At 45.3% G+C, this 16,675-nt stretch overlaps 1 long non-coding RNA gene across 2 annotated transcripts in view; it reads right to left on the reverse strand.

The window, feature by feature from the left end:
- The window catches only part of LOC114015241 (uncharacterized), a 35,109-nt gene that overhangs the window by 4,287 nt on the left and 14,147 nt on the right, over nucleotides 1–16,675 (reverse strand). For both annotated transcript variants that reach the window (XR_008733368.1, XR_003559049.2), the window contains exon 2: nucleotides 48–109. This is a non-coding gene — a long non-coding RNA (uncharacterized LOC114015241). The remainder of the gene's footprint in view (nucleotides 1–47; nucleotides 110–16,675) is intronic.

Here is a 16,675-nt window from a genome sequence, read left to right on the forward strand (position 1 = left end):
GAAGTAGATTTTGCCCCACATGGAAAAACATACAGCACTGAACTCACCTGGGTGGTTTGGCAAGGATTCTGGTCTGTTGTCCTACGCAGGTCATGTTGCCTCAGTTTCCCTATCAACAGAATGAAGATGTGATAATGATAATTCACCTCTTGGGAGCACTCTGAACAGTAATTAGTGTTTTTATTAGGTCTCCCAAGATGAAATGTGTCACATAAATGGACAGAGTTATTAAACTGAATTTAATTGGCAAGGGCTTAAGAAAAATGTCTATCATAAAAGGCATAAAAGGATACCTTTGAACAAGTGAAGGAGCTAGTGGACTTGATCCTGGCATAAGGATGCCCTTTTGTGTGACAGAACACGGGCTTGGGATGAGGGAAGGAAAGCCATCACACCCAACACTGGGTCCTTTAACTGGAGCCCAACATGAGGACTCATGTCAGGTGTATGCTCAGGATCCATAAGAGACAGAAACCTGAGCTGAATTTCTGAAGTAAACAGGGTGAAAGTGAGCTTCTTTAGAAATCCTGCATGCTCAAAGCAATGAAGAATCAAAAAAATCAGGCCCAGGTCCTGGCAGAGGAACTTAACAAGGGGAGCCAGGCTTCGTTGGGAGCTTTCAAACACCACTCAGATTAGGTAACTGTAATTTTCTATCTTGTGGATCTGTTTTTCTCTAAAAGCAGGTATCTCTATTTTCATGATTGTTTTGGAGGAAAAATAAGCTACTGTCTTTAAAACCAAGACTTTAATCCTCACAAACTAGCCAAACCTCCAGGCACACTGCTCACCAGAATTGCCATACAGGAGGAATTTGTCACGTTATGACTACAAAATGGGGCCAAATTTTCAAAGATGTCTCTGCAATGATACTCCGAAATCCGGTACTAAGCCATCAGGGGATTTGCATGCACAGTTTGGGTTTCCAACATTACAATAAGAAGTTTAACTCCAAACACAACTGTATTGCACACGTGCATTGAGAAAAGCCTCTTTTCATTTTCCGGGACAAACGAGAGTAAACTAAAGTGAGACAAATTACTTCTGCTTTGCATGCAGGCTTCCTTTGATTTTTCATGAGAGCTTAGACACCCAGAAGTTATGTTTATAGGACCTAATCAGAAAAAAAAAAAAAGAAGTTTTAAAAGCTTCTGCTGTTTTAAAATCAATGAATGTTGAGCCCTGAAGTCACCCAGTAGGTATTAATTTCATACCCCTGAAATTTATTCTGTTAATGATTGTAAATCTGTCTCTAGATCTTTTGAGGACATATAGATGTCCAAGATGTTGGGGAATGTAGTGATAGGATGAGGGGCAACGGTTTTAAGCTGAAAGAGAGTAGATTTGCCTTAGCTATTAGTAAGAAATTCTTTTCTGTGAGGGTGGCAATGCGCTGGCACAGGCTGCCCAGAGCAGCTGTGGGTGCCCCGTCCCTGGCAGTGCTCAGCGCCAGGCTGGATGGGGCTGGGAGCAGCCTGGGCCAGCGGGAGGTGTCCCTGCCCGGGGCGGGGGGTTAGAACGAGGTGAGCTTTAGGGTCCCTTCCAACCCAAACTATGATTCTATGATTAAGATGGATCTGTTCTGAGAGGTTAAGTTCAGTCCTCTCTGTCAGTAGGGAGAGCAAAGGTAGAGCTGGGTAACTCTTGCCTGCAGCATCAGTGGAGGCGGCTGAGAGGCTGTAGTGTACAGATCTGCATAGGACTGAACAGAATCGGACAGTTTCGCTGTGGTTATAGACTTCTCTTCCTTAGCGGCACCAGCTATTTTAGGCTGGCAGACGTATTGAGTGTGCTTCTAAATCTGCTGTTTCTTTTTAAATTGATTTTATTCTCCATCATGATTTAACCAGTTAGGTAAGCAATGTTTCTCTTTCCAATTTTATCATTAACAGGTTTTGTCATGGCTCCCTTTCTTCTACAGTTTATGCATTTGTAAATCAGTAGCTGCTTTAATAATATTTGCAGTTATATGTCCCTTCCCTGAACCACATTCACCATACTTACAGCATTCGTTCAAGTACCTGTGTCAAGGCTACTGTGTCAAAGGTTTTCATCTTTTCTCCCTATCTAAAAGAGGAGTTTGGGATGGTCCATTACAGGTACTTGTGCCATACACTTCAGATCATTCATTTAAGTGTACTTCCTAAATTGTCACATTAGTGCAGTCCCAAAGCAGAGTGTATAATCATACAGCAGATGCTAGATGAGATGCTCTTCTGGGGTAAAGTGACATAGCTGTACAGTCTAGCATAGTTCAAGGTAAATTTTTAAGACTGGTCTCTGCTTTCTATTAGTCTAATATGGGTATGCAGTTATTTATGAGTTTATATGTATTTCATCATTTGCTTGCGTATGAATCCATTACATGTATTTTCATGTTATGTGATAAAATACAATGAAAACAGTTGCAAATTTATCAACTGGAATCTTTTTCCTTCTCTTCTTTCTCTCCTCTCTTCCCTTTACCAAATTACTAATAAATTAGTGCTTAGGGAACCCATTTATGATGCAGAGGAAATGTGTTCAAATCTTCTGTTTATCTTTCTATTTCACTCTGTGAATATCTTCACTGTGGGTCCATTTGTTATTCTTATATGAGCATCTCTGCCTCAGAGGTTTTGACCAGAAAGTCATACCTAGATTTGAGAAGTCTTAAAGTTTAACTGAAATGGATGTAATTTATTTTTAAACATTTATATTTTCCAGTGGAAGAAATACATGCACATATGGGATTCAAGGTAAAATGTCTCAGGGTCTTCTCTGGCAGAAGAGTTTGTTAGGGCTGTGGGTTGGATGAACTGACTACAACCTCTTCCCTCCCCCAGGGATGGCATCTGCGAGGAGGTAGTGCCCAAGGTGAGAAGAGAAATGGCCAGTGCTCCTCAGCCAGGGGAAACTGACACTTTAATCAATTCACAGTCACTGTTTGCTTCCCATGTCATCTCCTCTGATACACAACTTTATACTGTCCTTGTTGGCACCGCCTTTTTTTTTTTTTTCTCATGGAAGGCCTGCAATCATTGGCATTATTTTCCACAGCTCTAAGATCGGTAATATACACATACCATCAGTTTCTTACCCCAAAGCATTTGCTGTTCAGATCCTCATTATCAGATATGCTATAACAAACTAGTATTGTTAATGGGATGGTTGAAAGCCAATGACATTTCTTGAATAAAATAATCCGTGATGTATAGCTGCGCGTGAGCAGGAACGGCCAACATTTTTAAAGACTCCTATTCATACCCATTGCTGGAGCAACTCAAAACACCAGCGCAAATTTTAATTTATGCATCAGATCTGTGCTGAGCAAAGGAAGTGCGGAGAAAATGAGGTTGAAGAAATTGATCGCTGTAAATATCTGTTCCTTTGCAGACATTTTGTGAGCAGAGTTCTTTGTCACCCGTGTCAGGCTGTTGTTTTGGTGATGCCTGACATAATACAGCCAGCCAAAAATGAATGTGGACATCCTGAACGTTTGCACCATGGCTCATATCCTTGAAGGTCTTTAGGTGTCTACTCATTGTGGTGTGGCAGGGTAGCCCTACACCATCCGGCTGAGTGACACAGCAGTGCCTGAAGCCAGGCTCACCTGGCTCTGCAGGACTCCCCCAAAGAGGGGGCACCAGGTGGTGCAAAGCCACTGTAGTGGATCTGGTGCCATCTGCCCTCCTGGCCATGAGCGCGGAGGCTCTTGGATGTGCCAGCAAGTCCTGGCTGCCAGAGCAATCCCTCGATGCCGCTGACAGCTTGTATGAGGGACAGGACTGTGTCCAGATGGCCCCAGATTTTGAGGAACTGCACTGAGAGATCAACACTGAACTTACCCCTCCCACGTCAGCGGTGGCGGCTGAAAGCACTTTCTTCTCCCACATCCCCCATATCCTACTCCCGTTGTCTGCCATCCCTGACAATATCGTCACTGACAATGCCACCCCATCACCATGCGGGCTTGGCAGCCATCCCTGGCTCCCCCTGACCTGCACCGCCTGTCACCTTCCCTCCACCACCCTTCTGAGGTCCAGCCTGGTCTGCTGTGTGCCCCTTTCTCCTCCTTTCTGTGTGTCCTTCCTCACCACAGCCTCCCATCTGTCACCCATCCCAAAAACCCAAGTGACAAATCACTTTTCTCAGCATCCTGTGCCTATCTTCCAGACATCCTTTACACTCCTTTTTTCCATCCTACAGCAAGGTCATACTTCTTAACCTCACTTCCCAGATGCCCATATGCTTTCTTTTTTATATATATTTCTTTCTTACCTTATCTCAGTTTCTTTTTCCCCCAGTGATGCCAGCTTGGATCATCTGTTTAGCCACATCTTATACAACTGCCTTTCTTCCTCCATTCCCCCTGTCCTCCCTTCATGGCACTCCTTTAGCATGAGTAGCCAATAGTTGCTCTCTCTTATCACTTAAGAAATCTTCCCGAGGTAGGATCTTTAAAAAAATTATCAAAGTCATAACAAATAGGTCAAACGTGTCAGGCAATCTCTCTCATATGTTGTCATTTAATTTAAAATGGACACTGGATGCAAAGTATGTAACAACTGTGTAAGGTGATGGTGATGCACCCTTTCCTGCACCATTTGAAATTTATCTTGTAAACACTTCAGACTCCAAGGAGCATTTGCAGTGATGTGGACACCATTTGATATGGCACATGTTATCATGCAAAAAGGACCACCCAAGCAAGTAAAAAAAAACCCAGCCTTCCCTATTTACTAAGATCTGCTTTTATTGGGGATAGGTTTACTAGTAGGACTAAGGAGATTGCATCCCTCTTCCCTCACTAGCAAACAATCCATGGATTCCCAAGAGAGGAAATAGAGCCCCATCTCTCTCATGGTACTATTCATGCCCATTTGTGAAGAAAACCTGCTCTGTGCCACAAAACCAGCCCTTCTCGCTAATTAATCTCTTTGCTCTGGAAAATACAACTGTTGCTTCCCGACTCTTCTTTTGTCTGCCCCAGGCACACCACAAGCTCTTGCTAACCACCTCCCTCCCCTTCTCACCAGTCATCCTGTCTCCAGTGACCACCTATAATCACATCAGGCATCTTGACCCTTATCCCAAAGTTTAGAATAGGCCACTCCATTGTTTTTATTTTTTTACTCTCATCATTCTGTGTTGCCAGTACCATGCACCGGCTGATGGGCAGCTCAGTTTGCTTTGCCAACCAGCTTCTGAACAGAACTTTAGCTGTCTTGATATCAGGAAGCTCACCGGAGCCGCTCTGATGGTTACCCTGTGTCTGTCACTTACAGAAGACAAAGCCTGTATTTCTTCTACACTATGAAATAATAACTAACTGGAGCTCTGAACCCTGATCAGTAAAAACCCTTCAAATATTTGCAAGTTTTCTACTGTTTGCCTCTCTGTGTTCACTGCTCTTGGCTGAAAACATAATTGCTGAAGTAGGCAGGAAGGAGAAATGACACTAACGCAGTGGCTGGGGCCGCAGCCCTGCTTGGAGTGCTGGATCTGCAGCTAAATCTGCTCTGCAAAATGCAGAGAGGGGTCATGGGATATTTCTAAATGCTGTAGAGGAAAAAGTCACCCTCCTTTTCCCAGGTTTGATCTCCCGAGAAGCACATAAACCCCTCTCTCTGTTTCTCTGTATATTGACACATGTCTCTGTGTGTATGCACACAGACACATGTGCCTGCAAGAAGGTGACTTGTTCCAATTGCAAAGGTTTAAAAGCCAGACATGCTGATTTCTTACCAGGATTTAAGGGTCCAGAGCAAAACAAAAATATCAGAACTAATCAAACTACTTCCGAAGAAAATGTAAACATGCTAGAGATAAGGGAGGCCCAAGGAAACGTTAATACTTTAATATCTAAGCCAACTCTTCTTATTCTATATAGGACAGTGGTCCCCAATCCACAGTCCTCTGATGTTTCCTGTAGCAAAAGAAAATTTTTAAAAAGTTGAAATTGAGACTGGCAGGCAGAGCAAAAATAAAATGTTGCTTGTGGCACATTACTTGGTGTGTGTGAGTATTGTGCCAGGCCAATGACCCTGCAAGAGGCTTGTTCTGCTCATTCACATTCCTCCAAGCAGTAGTTTTCAGCCTTTGGCCAGGAGAGACCTTGTGGTCCATGAGGCAACCTCCAAGTGACCGGGAGAGGTAACACCAACTGGCAGGTCTGCGGTCAGCAAGAAAAATGGCAGAGGCTAGAACACTGAAATGGATTGAAAAATCCTGCCTTATGGGAAGAAATTAATTTAACTCTTTACTTCTAGCTCCATCACTAAGCCAGACCAGGATGAAGCCATCAGGCGGGCTGCTAAAAAATACACCCAGAGAGATAATTCTGATGATGATGTAAAAACACCCAGAGCACAACCTAAGTTTTACAGGTGAGAAATTCAGCTGCAAGTCTACCTTTTACCCTTTTAATTTTAAATGCAGTCAAGATGCCACAGTTAATAACATAATCTTCTGTGTTTTGTGGGCTGTACAGATAAAGACCAGTTGGTGGGTCAGGCATGGCTGCTTCAATCCCATCCTCACCGGGAGCCTCAGAAAGCTGAAGCCATTTGCGTGTATCTGGACAGGCACACACGGAGTAAAGAGAAACCAGTTCTGCAAAGGCACCAGAGGATTCCCCTCCCTCGTGCTGGTCAGTGATGGAGTTAATAAGAGCAGAGCTAGTTTCATTTGCTACAGGCTGGTTAATGTGATAGTCCCTGATGAAACCCGTGACCGTGATGGACCAGAGAGTGACATGCAGCTGGGGTCTGCAAGGGGCATGATTTTAACACAAATGAGAAAAGGGATAATCTCCCCCCTCGCTTTCAACTTCCCCTTCTTTCCTTTTGGATACATCTATTAAAAGTGAAAGATTTTTTATGCATATAAGTAGATGCTTGGCTGGCAAAAACCATCACAAGATTTTTGAGAAACTTACAACAATCTTTGGGACCTAGCCGTCACGCTCTTTGTAAAGCATTCAAGTCGGTACCTCATACCAATCTTCTTTCTAATTTAATCCAGAGTAGTTGAGACTGGGCTACATTTAGATCAGTGAAAATCTGGTTGAAGAGCCATCATCAAAGGCAAGGAATAAGAGGAACAAATTACCAAATTACAGAACTTGGTGCAGGCATCTCCTGGAGAAAGGCTGGGCTCTCCGTGAGCATCCTTTTAAAGCTTATTTTGTGCAGGGGAAGGCTCTCACCTCCCCTAGTACCAGTTCTGTCACAGATTAATAGTCTCTTTCCATAGCAACACCTGACCCTTTCCTCCCCTTGCTGTGATTATACATACATATATACATATATATACATATAGATATATTCCCTGTCTAGGGAAAGAATGGACAGCTGACAATTTTCTGTGGCATCAGCACAATTTAATGAAAGGAAGGCTTAAAAAAAAAATAGAGACCTGGAATGCTACATCTGAAAAAAAGAAATACAGGGAGTCATGGGATCCGCAACCATGTCAACAGCACAACAAGCTGTTATCAGTAGCTTCAGACAGGGTCCTGCTTCCAGAAGAGACTGTACTATGACAAGTATTGAATAAACGTGGGTGACAGCACTTTGGAAACAGGCCACTGCTGGGGCAGCTGTAAGGGATTGCCCAGGAAAAGGCAGTTATCTACTCTGAGGCAATGGTCTTCTCGTAGGCAATGCTATGAAGTTGGTCTGCAAGTGCCTGGCTAAAGTCCCAACTATACTCACACCATCTCTGGTCACTGCTTTTCAAATGAAAAGCACATGTTTCGTGTTAGAAGCAGAACCATCTTTCATGGCACATTTCAGGCCGTGGTATGTAGGATGGGTTGGGTGGAGCTCAGCCTCCTGACACCTCTTGCAAGGAGGAAAGTACAAATAAAAGCAAGAGAGAGCTGCACCTAGAAAAAAACATAGTACCCGAGAATGGAGTAAATAGGAATTCTTTCCCAGAAAAATCCAGAAACAATATTGTATTTACAGGAAAAATAAGTTTGCACAAAGAACTGAAGAGTTCAGCTTGCAAGAACTGAATCTGTGCACAAACCCAACTTATAACCAAAGGGGAGAATGTGATCAGGTCCAGGAACATACCCTAAAACCATTCAGAGGCCACACACAGCTGCTAATAAAAATCACATGAATGAAAGGTTAACAGCTCTTGATAAAGCAACCAGCACACAGGAGTGTCACCCAGCACTGAGCAAGACTGCTGCAGATGATGGGTGACGCTGAGATGTTCTCAGTGTGAGAAAGAACAAGTCCTGCATGCCTGGCCCAGCACACTTAAAGGGTAGGGAAGCATTTGGAGGAGGTGAACCCTACAGGACAAGCTCAGGATAAAAACAGATCTCCCAAGCATGTTAACAGAAAACAAAACAGACTTTTAGCACTGGTATTGCTACTGACTTAAAAAACAATAGCTTGCACAGGAGAACATCATCGTATTTAAGAAATCCAGCACAGAATGGATCCACAGCCTAGAGATAAGGGAGCTTGCAGGTAAATTGAAGGCTGGCAATGACCCAAAACCACTGAAGAGCGCATGGAAAAGCATTGAGTGCGTGCTACTGATACTCCAGTGCTCTGATGTGAAGAAAAGGTATTATCCGGGGAGAAAAAAATCATTCCTAGGGGCCAACAGATTAGGTAGCGTGTTTGTTCCAGCTGTGAGGAGCAGGAGGCAGTCTATCAACATACTAAAATATCTTAGCATCTCTCATTAGAGCTGATGAATTTTTTTCTTTTTTTCTCTGATGAAACAGATGTCCAATTCATTGTATCTGAAACATTTTATTTCATCCCAGAAGATCCGCGCTCCTCACCCTGGCGCAGCCCCCTGCTGAGGCTGGCACCGGAGCTCAGGACCCCGTGAGCTCGGGGACTTGGGGCCGTCGGTCAGGAAGGATTCCCGCACGGCCCCATAGCAAAGCCAACAGGCATGTTTCAGGGGAGGCTGAAACAAAGGGGTTTGAAATTCCCAATTTGTTAACCTTATGGACCCTCTGAGGCTGCTCACAGCCACAGGAATTAAAAAGGATGGGGACAGGGGAGGAAAAAAAAAAAAAAAAAAAAAAAGACGCCAGGGCATTCCTTGCTTGATATTGTTATCCCGGGGCTCCCAGGGCCAGCGTGGGCCGGGGACCACTGGGGCAGAACAAAGAGTCAACGCAGACATCAGCGTGCTCAGACAGAGGGTCCTGCTTGCTGAATGAACGAAAAACTTTTGACTTTTTAATCCCAAACTCAGTCAGAAGGTTATTAGACCAATGACTGCTGAGCCTAAACCAACAGCAAGCCCCTGACTGACAATTTCTACACATTATGCTAATAAAATACAGGACTTCTTTGAAGCCGACGCATGTTTCTGCTCTTGCCATACACAAACCATCCCATAGAACCACATGTGATGCTTTCCTAGCACTATTCCTCTGGTGTTTCTGTGCATCTCCGATGAAATATGGTCCCACTAAAATCACAGGCAAATTACATTCAGCTGTGTTTGAATAATACAAATACACTCACGTAAGAAACTTCCAAGCAATTGTAACTTCTTAAATAAGCCTGAAAGACTGAAAGCCAGAAAGGAACTGCTAGCGACAAAGTTTGATGTAGTAAAACTCTCAGTGGTGGGCCGTATCCTAGACCAGTGTTTACACTAGGCTCTCAACCCTGTGGCTGAGTTAAGGGTTAGCTTCTAGAAAGCTATCCAAACCTGCTGTTACAGACTGAAGTGATGATAAACTCACCAAGTCCTTCAACATAACAGTTCAAGATATATTGTTCACCTTTAAAATGCTGTTTATTACGGTACTTTTAAAACTAGATGCTAGAAACTCAGGGATCAAATTATAATCCCTATGTCTAGCTGCAGTTCTGATCCGCCGTCTGCTCTCTGCAAGTCACCTCGCAGACACATGTACTCAGTCTACACTGCCTGGATATTTTTATATTCTTTCTTTGGAGCAAGATGTCAAGCAGCAACTATAGGCATAAGTCAAGAGAACAGGAGGGAATCGCAGCTAATCACCTTAAAAGACAAAGCTGCCTTTTAATTTCTCTAATATTTTATCTTTTTTATGTAATTTATTGTGGTGAAAACAGGAAAGATTTGCCTACCTGTGTCAGTAAACTTTCCTGGGGTCCACATCAAGCTGATTTATTCCCTTTTGAAAAAGACTTCTCTAAGGGAAGAGTATATCCAGATTTACATCACAGTAAATGAGAACAAAATCAGAGTTCTCAGGAGGGTAAAATAAGCTTTGGATAATTGCTGGAATTGTCTTCAGCTGAGCCAAATTAACAAAGTTTCAATCAGAAAGAGACTTTAATTCTGTTTAGCATTTCCCACCACCCCTGTTAGGTGGAATCGTCTCATTTTAGAGCCTAAGAAAGTACCAGGTGGAGAGAGCTCCTGGTGACAAGTCCCAGAGAGATGCTGTGAGGGTGCACTGCACCCCTGCCTAGCGGCGAGCACCCGTGCCCTGTGAACGCGTCCCTGCGGGGGCTGTATGGACGGCTCGAGCCGCGCCGGGCACCTATAGGGGGCACGCACAGAGTAGCGGGCAGCGGCCCGCTGGAGCCCGGCGGGGCAGCGGGCGGGGGGCTGGAGGGAGCGGGCGGCGCTGCCCGCCGGCCCCGCCGAGCATGCCCTGCCCTGCCCTGCGCGGCCCTGCGCGGCCGGAGCCCCGTCCCCAGGACGAGCGCTTGCCCTGTAAAACCCCGGGCTCAGCGGCGGAGGGGAGCGGGGGTGCAAGCGGGGACCCTCGAGGGGCGAGCGGGGGTGGGAGGGCGGCGGGCGCGGAGCGGGCGCGGATGCGGGACCCCCTGGCAGGGCGGCCGGCTGGGAGCTGAGACACGGCCTAAGAGTGCAATTAGTATTATCTTGATGAATTTATAGGCAGCGAGTCCTTGCTGTGCCTTTCAGAAGTCGCAGGGCACTCTGTCCCCATCTGTTCCTTTATGATTATTACTTCACTTCTTTTTTTCTTTTTTTTATACTAATCGTTGACCTAATATATATGGCTGGGGGAAAGGGGGAAGATGCGGCTCCTACACCGTCAATCAAAACTCTTCCTCAAGCCCTCCCCACACGAACACTCTCTATCTCCCAGCGGTGCTGGCAAGATGTTCTTAGCCAAATACATGATTCTATTAATGAGCACTTATATTTGCTAAGGAATGCAAATTCTTTCTCTCCGTGTATTATTAGCTGTATCAGAATGTTTGTCCTTTCAGTCCTCTTTGAAGTTGAAGGAGGAAAGGCTGTTATGTGGCACTGAGAAAGGGAGGGGGGGGGGGGGGGGGTAAGGAGAGGGGAAAAAGCACTTCTAACTCCTCCGGGTTTTTATTTGTTCTCTTGCCAAAAACGCCAAAGGTAGTAAAAGTTACAGAAATTATTTAAAATGTGTGGTTTTTTTCCTCCAAATTAGATAGATATTTTCCAACTGATCGTCCCCTTTTCATAATAATGGGATCTAATGAACAGCCTGCTTTGAATTTACTTTATAAACTAATCTCTCTGATGCTCTAGAGAATCTATTACGAGTTGGAAGGAAATAAATCCAATTGCCTCCCCGAACAGGAGAACGGCTGTTCCCGGCGCTTGGAGCGATGCAGGAGCAGCCCCCCCGCCCCTCCGCAGCCGCCGTGGGACCGGGCAGCGCCGGGGGTCCCGCCCGTTTCAGCCCGGAATTCCCGGCGGGATGCGCGGAGTTTGCGCGGGACGCGGCGGAACCCAAGAGCCGCTTGCTGCGGGTGTGCAGCGCGGGTGCGGAGGGGTTGCCGTGCCCCTGCGCGGGGGCTGGATCCTCGCCCACCCCCGGGGCAGACACGCGTGGGGGCTCTCTGCAGCGAAGTTTTCCTTCCAGATAAGCGGCGGGGCGGGAGGGGGGGCTCTGCGTCAGCTCAACTTTTGTCATGTATCACTTTTCCTCTTGAAAGGTGTTATAACAGCAATTCAATTACAGTAAATAGTGTACATCATCTTCACAGCTGGAAAATTCTGTAACTAACTGTGACCAAACGTTGTAAAGGAATATAGCTTAACCAGTATTACTTTTTTTGTTGCTGACCACAGGTTAATTAATTTCAAGGAGCTTAGTATATCTAAACAGAAACACACTGAGATGCTGGCAAGAAATCATAAAATATAAAACGTGGAATTAGGAAGATCATGTGAAATCTCCACAGCAGTATTTGGTGCCTGGGAATAATTCTGGCGGTCCCCCTCAGACAGCCGCCCGCCACAGCCCCGACCCCCCAGCCCAGCGGAGGCACCGAGCCCTCCGCAGACACCCCAGGGCACACTCGGGTGCCCACGCGTGGGTGCTCATCCCCCGTGGGGGTGTGCGGGGAGCGCACCCACCCGCGCCCGGGGGTGGATGCGCCACGCACTGAGGCTCGCGTACACGGTCCTTCCAGCAAACCCCGCTTCCACGGCAGGCGTGCACCGAGCAATAGAGACATCACAGGCCATACGTATAGGCTGCGGCTAAGCGCCCGCTTCCAGCCCGGTGCTGGGCGTGCAGGAAGGTAGAGAGTGTTTCTGGGCAGGGCCGCAAGGTGTGCGTAGAGCGCTGGTCTGATAAAAAAATACATGGTCAGAGAAGCCCCGAACCACCCGTGTAAAAAAACCGAGTGAAATTCCCCATCTGTCAAGCGCGGCTCTCATTTCAATTAATGGTAATATGAGCTGCCGTCTCCAGTTGTGACTGAGAAGATTTAAGGACGATTTCATCTACTGGGGGGTATACGAAAGGGTGCTATGTACCGGCGGGGGTGTTTTCAGCCCGGTGGGTGCTGTTTCCCCTCGCCGGGGGAGCGCGGTGCCCCCCCAGCCCGCACCCGGCTGATCCCGTCCGAGGGGCCCGCAGCGCGGCGGGCTGGGACGGGAGGGGGTGCCCTGCCGGGGGGCAGGATCGGGCCCGGGGAGGCACATCCAGAGCCAGCTAGGAGCTGATCCTGCTGCTGAAACTGAGCTCGTCCTGCGTGGTCGTGGGGCAGCGAGAGGGGGAGGTTGGATGCTGTAGGTGGGGGGGTAGGGGGGGTCCCGATTTGGGGAATTAAAAATAACATACACATACCCCCCACCCCCCAAAAGAAATAGAGAGAGACTGGGATTAAAGCTAGGTGGATTTCCCTGAGAAAGGGAGACAGGATCGGGCCCCTTCGCCTGCTCCTGCCCCGGGTTAGGGACGCCCTCGCCAAGCGGGCTGGAGTCACCAGAAGCGTTTCCATTAATTTCCACGTTTGTTAGCAAGCTGTTGGCCACGCTTCAAAACAAAACGAGTAAAAAAAAAAAAGAAAAGAAAAGAAAAAAAAAAGAAAAAAAAAACCCAATCCCACCCTCGATCTGTGAAAACTTTATTGAGCAAAAATTCTCCAGCCACGGACGGTCCCGCTTTGCTTTATAAGGAAGAAATTGTAAGTCGCCACCTCCAAATTGCACTCGCCAGCCCCAGAACAAAGGTCTGAGCCCCCACGTTTTGCAGTTGTCAGGACAATCTTGTCCATCTCTAGGGTGAAAGGAATACAAATTCCCGACCTCCCCTCCCTCAGCCTCAGCGAAAACCCGCAGGAGGGGAGATCACCACTTCAGCCCAGCGCCCACCGCCCTCCTCGCAGGACAGCTCTTTACTATTTAATTTTTTGACTCTCCCCAAGTAAAAGTTGGAGGCTTAAACTCCTACCCCGCGTCCTTGCCAGGATGGTAACGATTCCGTCCTGCCAAGTTCGTTTGCTGCTTCTCCTCCCCTCCCTGCCCCCCGAGCAGGTACGAACTCCCCGCAGCGGGACGGGACCTTTTCAGAGATTAAAAAATATCAGCGCGATACGAGCACAAACGTGCTGGTTTCCAGGGCAGCTCGATGACAAAGGCATGGTCAGGACTTGCATCAATTTTTTTCTACTTTTTTCCCCCGAATACAGTTTGTTCATCTCAAAGCGGGAAATTCGGCAGCAGCTGAAATTTCTGATATACATGTGCAAAAATAATTGTGTTATTTCCCCCAAGGAGGGAAGTAGTTCTTATAAATTGTCTTACACTTATTTCTGTTTCCCCCCACCGTCCGTCGAATACCTTTAATCTTGCGTCTTTCTAAGTCTTTCTCAGATTTTCCTGTCTTTATTTCTCTATTTCTAAAGCTGCACCCGAAAACATGGACCGCAAACGCATCACCATCCAGACACAGGTAGAAAAGTACAATACCCTGAATCCTCCTAATTCTAGTTTATCTTTTCCGGAGGGGAAAAAAAAATAATAAATCGCCCCCCAGAAGATGTTTTTGATCATCCTTTAAACTGACCCATCACTGCATGTTCGAATTACTTTATTTAAAATTCTTTAGCCTTGTTTATTTTCTTCAGGAAATTGCTTCCACTACCGCGTAGGTTCATTTTTGTGACACAGCCCAGAAATATTCCCAGCAGAGAAAAAATACACCGCAAACACAGCTCTCCAAAGTTTTTTTTCTTCACACCCTCAAGTTCTTCGATAATTTTCTTCATAAAATTCTCACCCATCATTTAGAAAAGGTGGGTCCGCGCAAAATGGGGGGTGTATTTCTTAATTAACTGATCGCTTCAGATGGCAAGGGGAAAAAAATGGATGTTATTTCTATTATTGAGACGTCATTTAGCAGAGTGACCACTGTCAGATGCGGGGGGGGGGGGGGGGGGGGGTACGGACGGACGGACACGGGGTGGGATGGGGGGGGACGGGATACTTTGGCGGGTTTAAATACAGGTTTTCTTATCATAACTTCAGCAATGCAAATCTCATCATTTCAGGCATTTTGCAGAGGTTATTTTCTGCTTCCCAGCGTGCCAGGGCAGTTATTTTTTATTTCGAGAGAAATTTTGAAACTCCAGTTACTCAGTGGAGTCTGAATCCTTTTTCATCCCTTCCAAGGGGAAAAAAATGTTCATCTTCCTGGTTAATATTTTTTTCTTTCATAAAGTTATATATAGATATATATAAGGTCAATTATCAAAAGCACATTTTCTCTGCTTCCCTGCCCTATCTTTACCTGAGGAAGTGCACTCGGCGCCAGAGAGGTTAACTGAAAATAAAATTAAAAAATATATAGATATATATATAGAGAGAGAGAGATACGGATAGATGCATGGATAGATAGATAGATAGATAGATAGATAGATAGACAGATAGATAATCTCAAATAAAAAGGCATGCAGGTTGTGAAATATGGGGGAATTTTTGCTATTTCTTAGGATTTGGCTTGCAGAATACCTAGGAGTAAAATGCAGAAGAGGAAACTTTCCCGTGATCCGAGGTCCCCAAACGCTCGCCTCGGAGCTAATTAGGAAAGAGCATCCCGGCAAGTTCCTATTTCCAAATCCAGCTCGTTTATTTCGGAAAGTTACCAGCACCGCTTCTTTTAGCAACCACAATAATTAGACCTGAGCTGAGTTAACTACTCTTCCTCCAGGTCAACAAATCAATAGCAATTAATTTGAAATAGCTGAGATGATAAAACACTTCCTATTGCGTCTGACCTTTCCAAAAGAGTTATAAATAGAATATAGTGAATATATGTTTTAACACAATTCCCGTTGCTTTAATCTGTCTTTGGCTGTTCCTCGGCTCTTAGGACACTTTTTAATTTTCTATTTCCTTCCGTTTTTCCGACTTCTTTTTTAGACTTTAAACAAATGTTCTCAGAACGATTTAATGTTTTCGACAAAACAATAATGGCATGAGATTATTTGTAGCAAAAATAATCTCTTTACATTAAGTTCGAGGACAACATGCAATATATTTCAAGTAGGCATATACGATGAATGATACAATATTAGGCATGAATATACATGTAGCCAAGATTGTATCACTTATGCACACTGTCTCGGAGGACATGAATTGATCTAAAATTGAAATTGTAGAGGAGAAGAAGGTGATGGGGTGGGAGGACTGTAAACGGGAGGGATCAGAAACGTTTAGGTGTGGAATATTAATTATAAAACACAGAACTCTCTTTACTTTTCTTTGCCTGGTAAGAAAGCCTCGTCTTCCCCCACTCCCCCTCTTGCTCCCTCTCCCTCTCTTTTATTGGAAAGAGGATCCTAAATTCCTTTTGACTGATAGGAAGTTACAAGACAAGATGCTATTTTCTCTTTCTTTTCTGACAACTCTGTCATCCCAGGGATCATAGTCATGTCAGAGTGTCTGTCTGGGAGAAGAAGAAGAAGAAAAAAAAAATCAGTGAAGCCTGTGGCCATCTTTGCATCAAAATTTTCCAGACCTCTATTTTTGATTGTGATCCCGCTGATCTGAGTTTGAAATGCGAACGCAGCAAAGCCCCTAAGCCTTCAATCGTGTGAAATTTTCAAAAGATCTCTAGAAGCAATCTCAGGCTGTCTGACCCCTGACAGGCGGAGATCTCTTTATACCTCTCTCTGCCAGCACTTCATTTGTTGGAATATCTTTCAGATTTGCACCTCCAGATGACAACCTGAGTGTTTATTATGTGTATGAATCTGAAATCTTCACTGCAGTACAAAGGAGACATCTTAAACATCGTATTTAATTTCAGATCATAATTACCTGCTCCTCTTTTGCTTCTAATTATCTATTCCTCCTTCCTCTCTGTGGCATGTTGATATTTTGTTGATTCTCCCTTTTAATCAGCCTTTCTTGCTTTCTTTCCTTTTTTAATCGTATTAGTTTAGTCCACGGGGGAATTAAACAT

This window comes from Falco cherrug, chromosome 7, assembly GCF_023634085.1.
Source record: "Falco cherrug isolate bFalChe1 chromosome 7, bFalChe1.pri, whole genome shotgun sequence".
NCBI classification, from domain to species: domain Eukaryota; kingdom Metazoa; phylum Chordata; class Aves; order Falconiformes; family Falconidae; genus Falco; species Falco cherrug.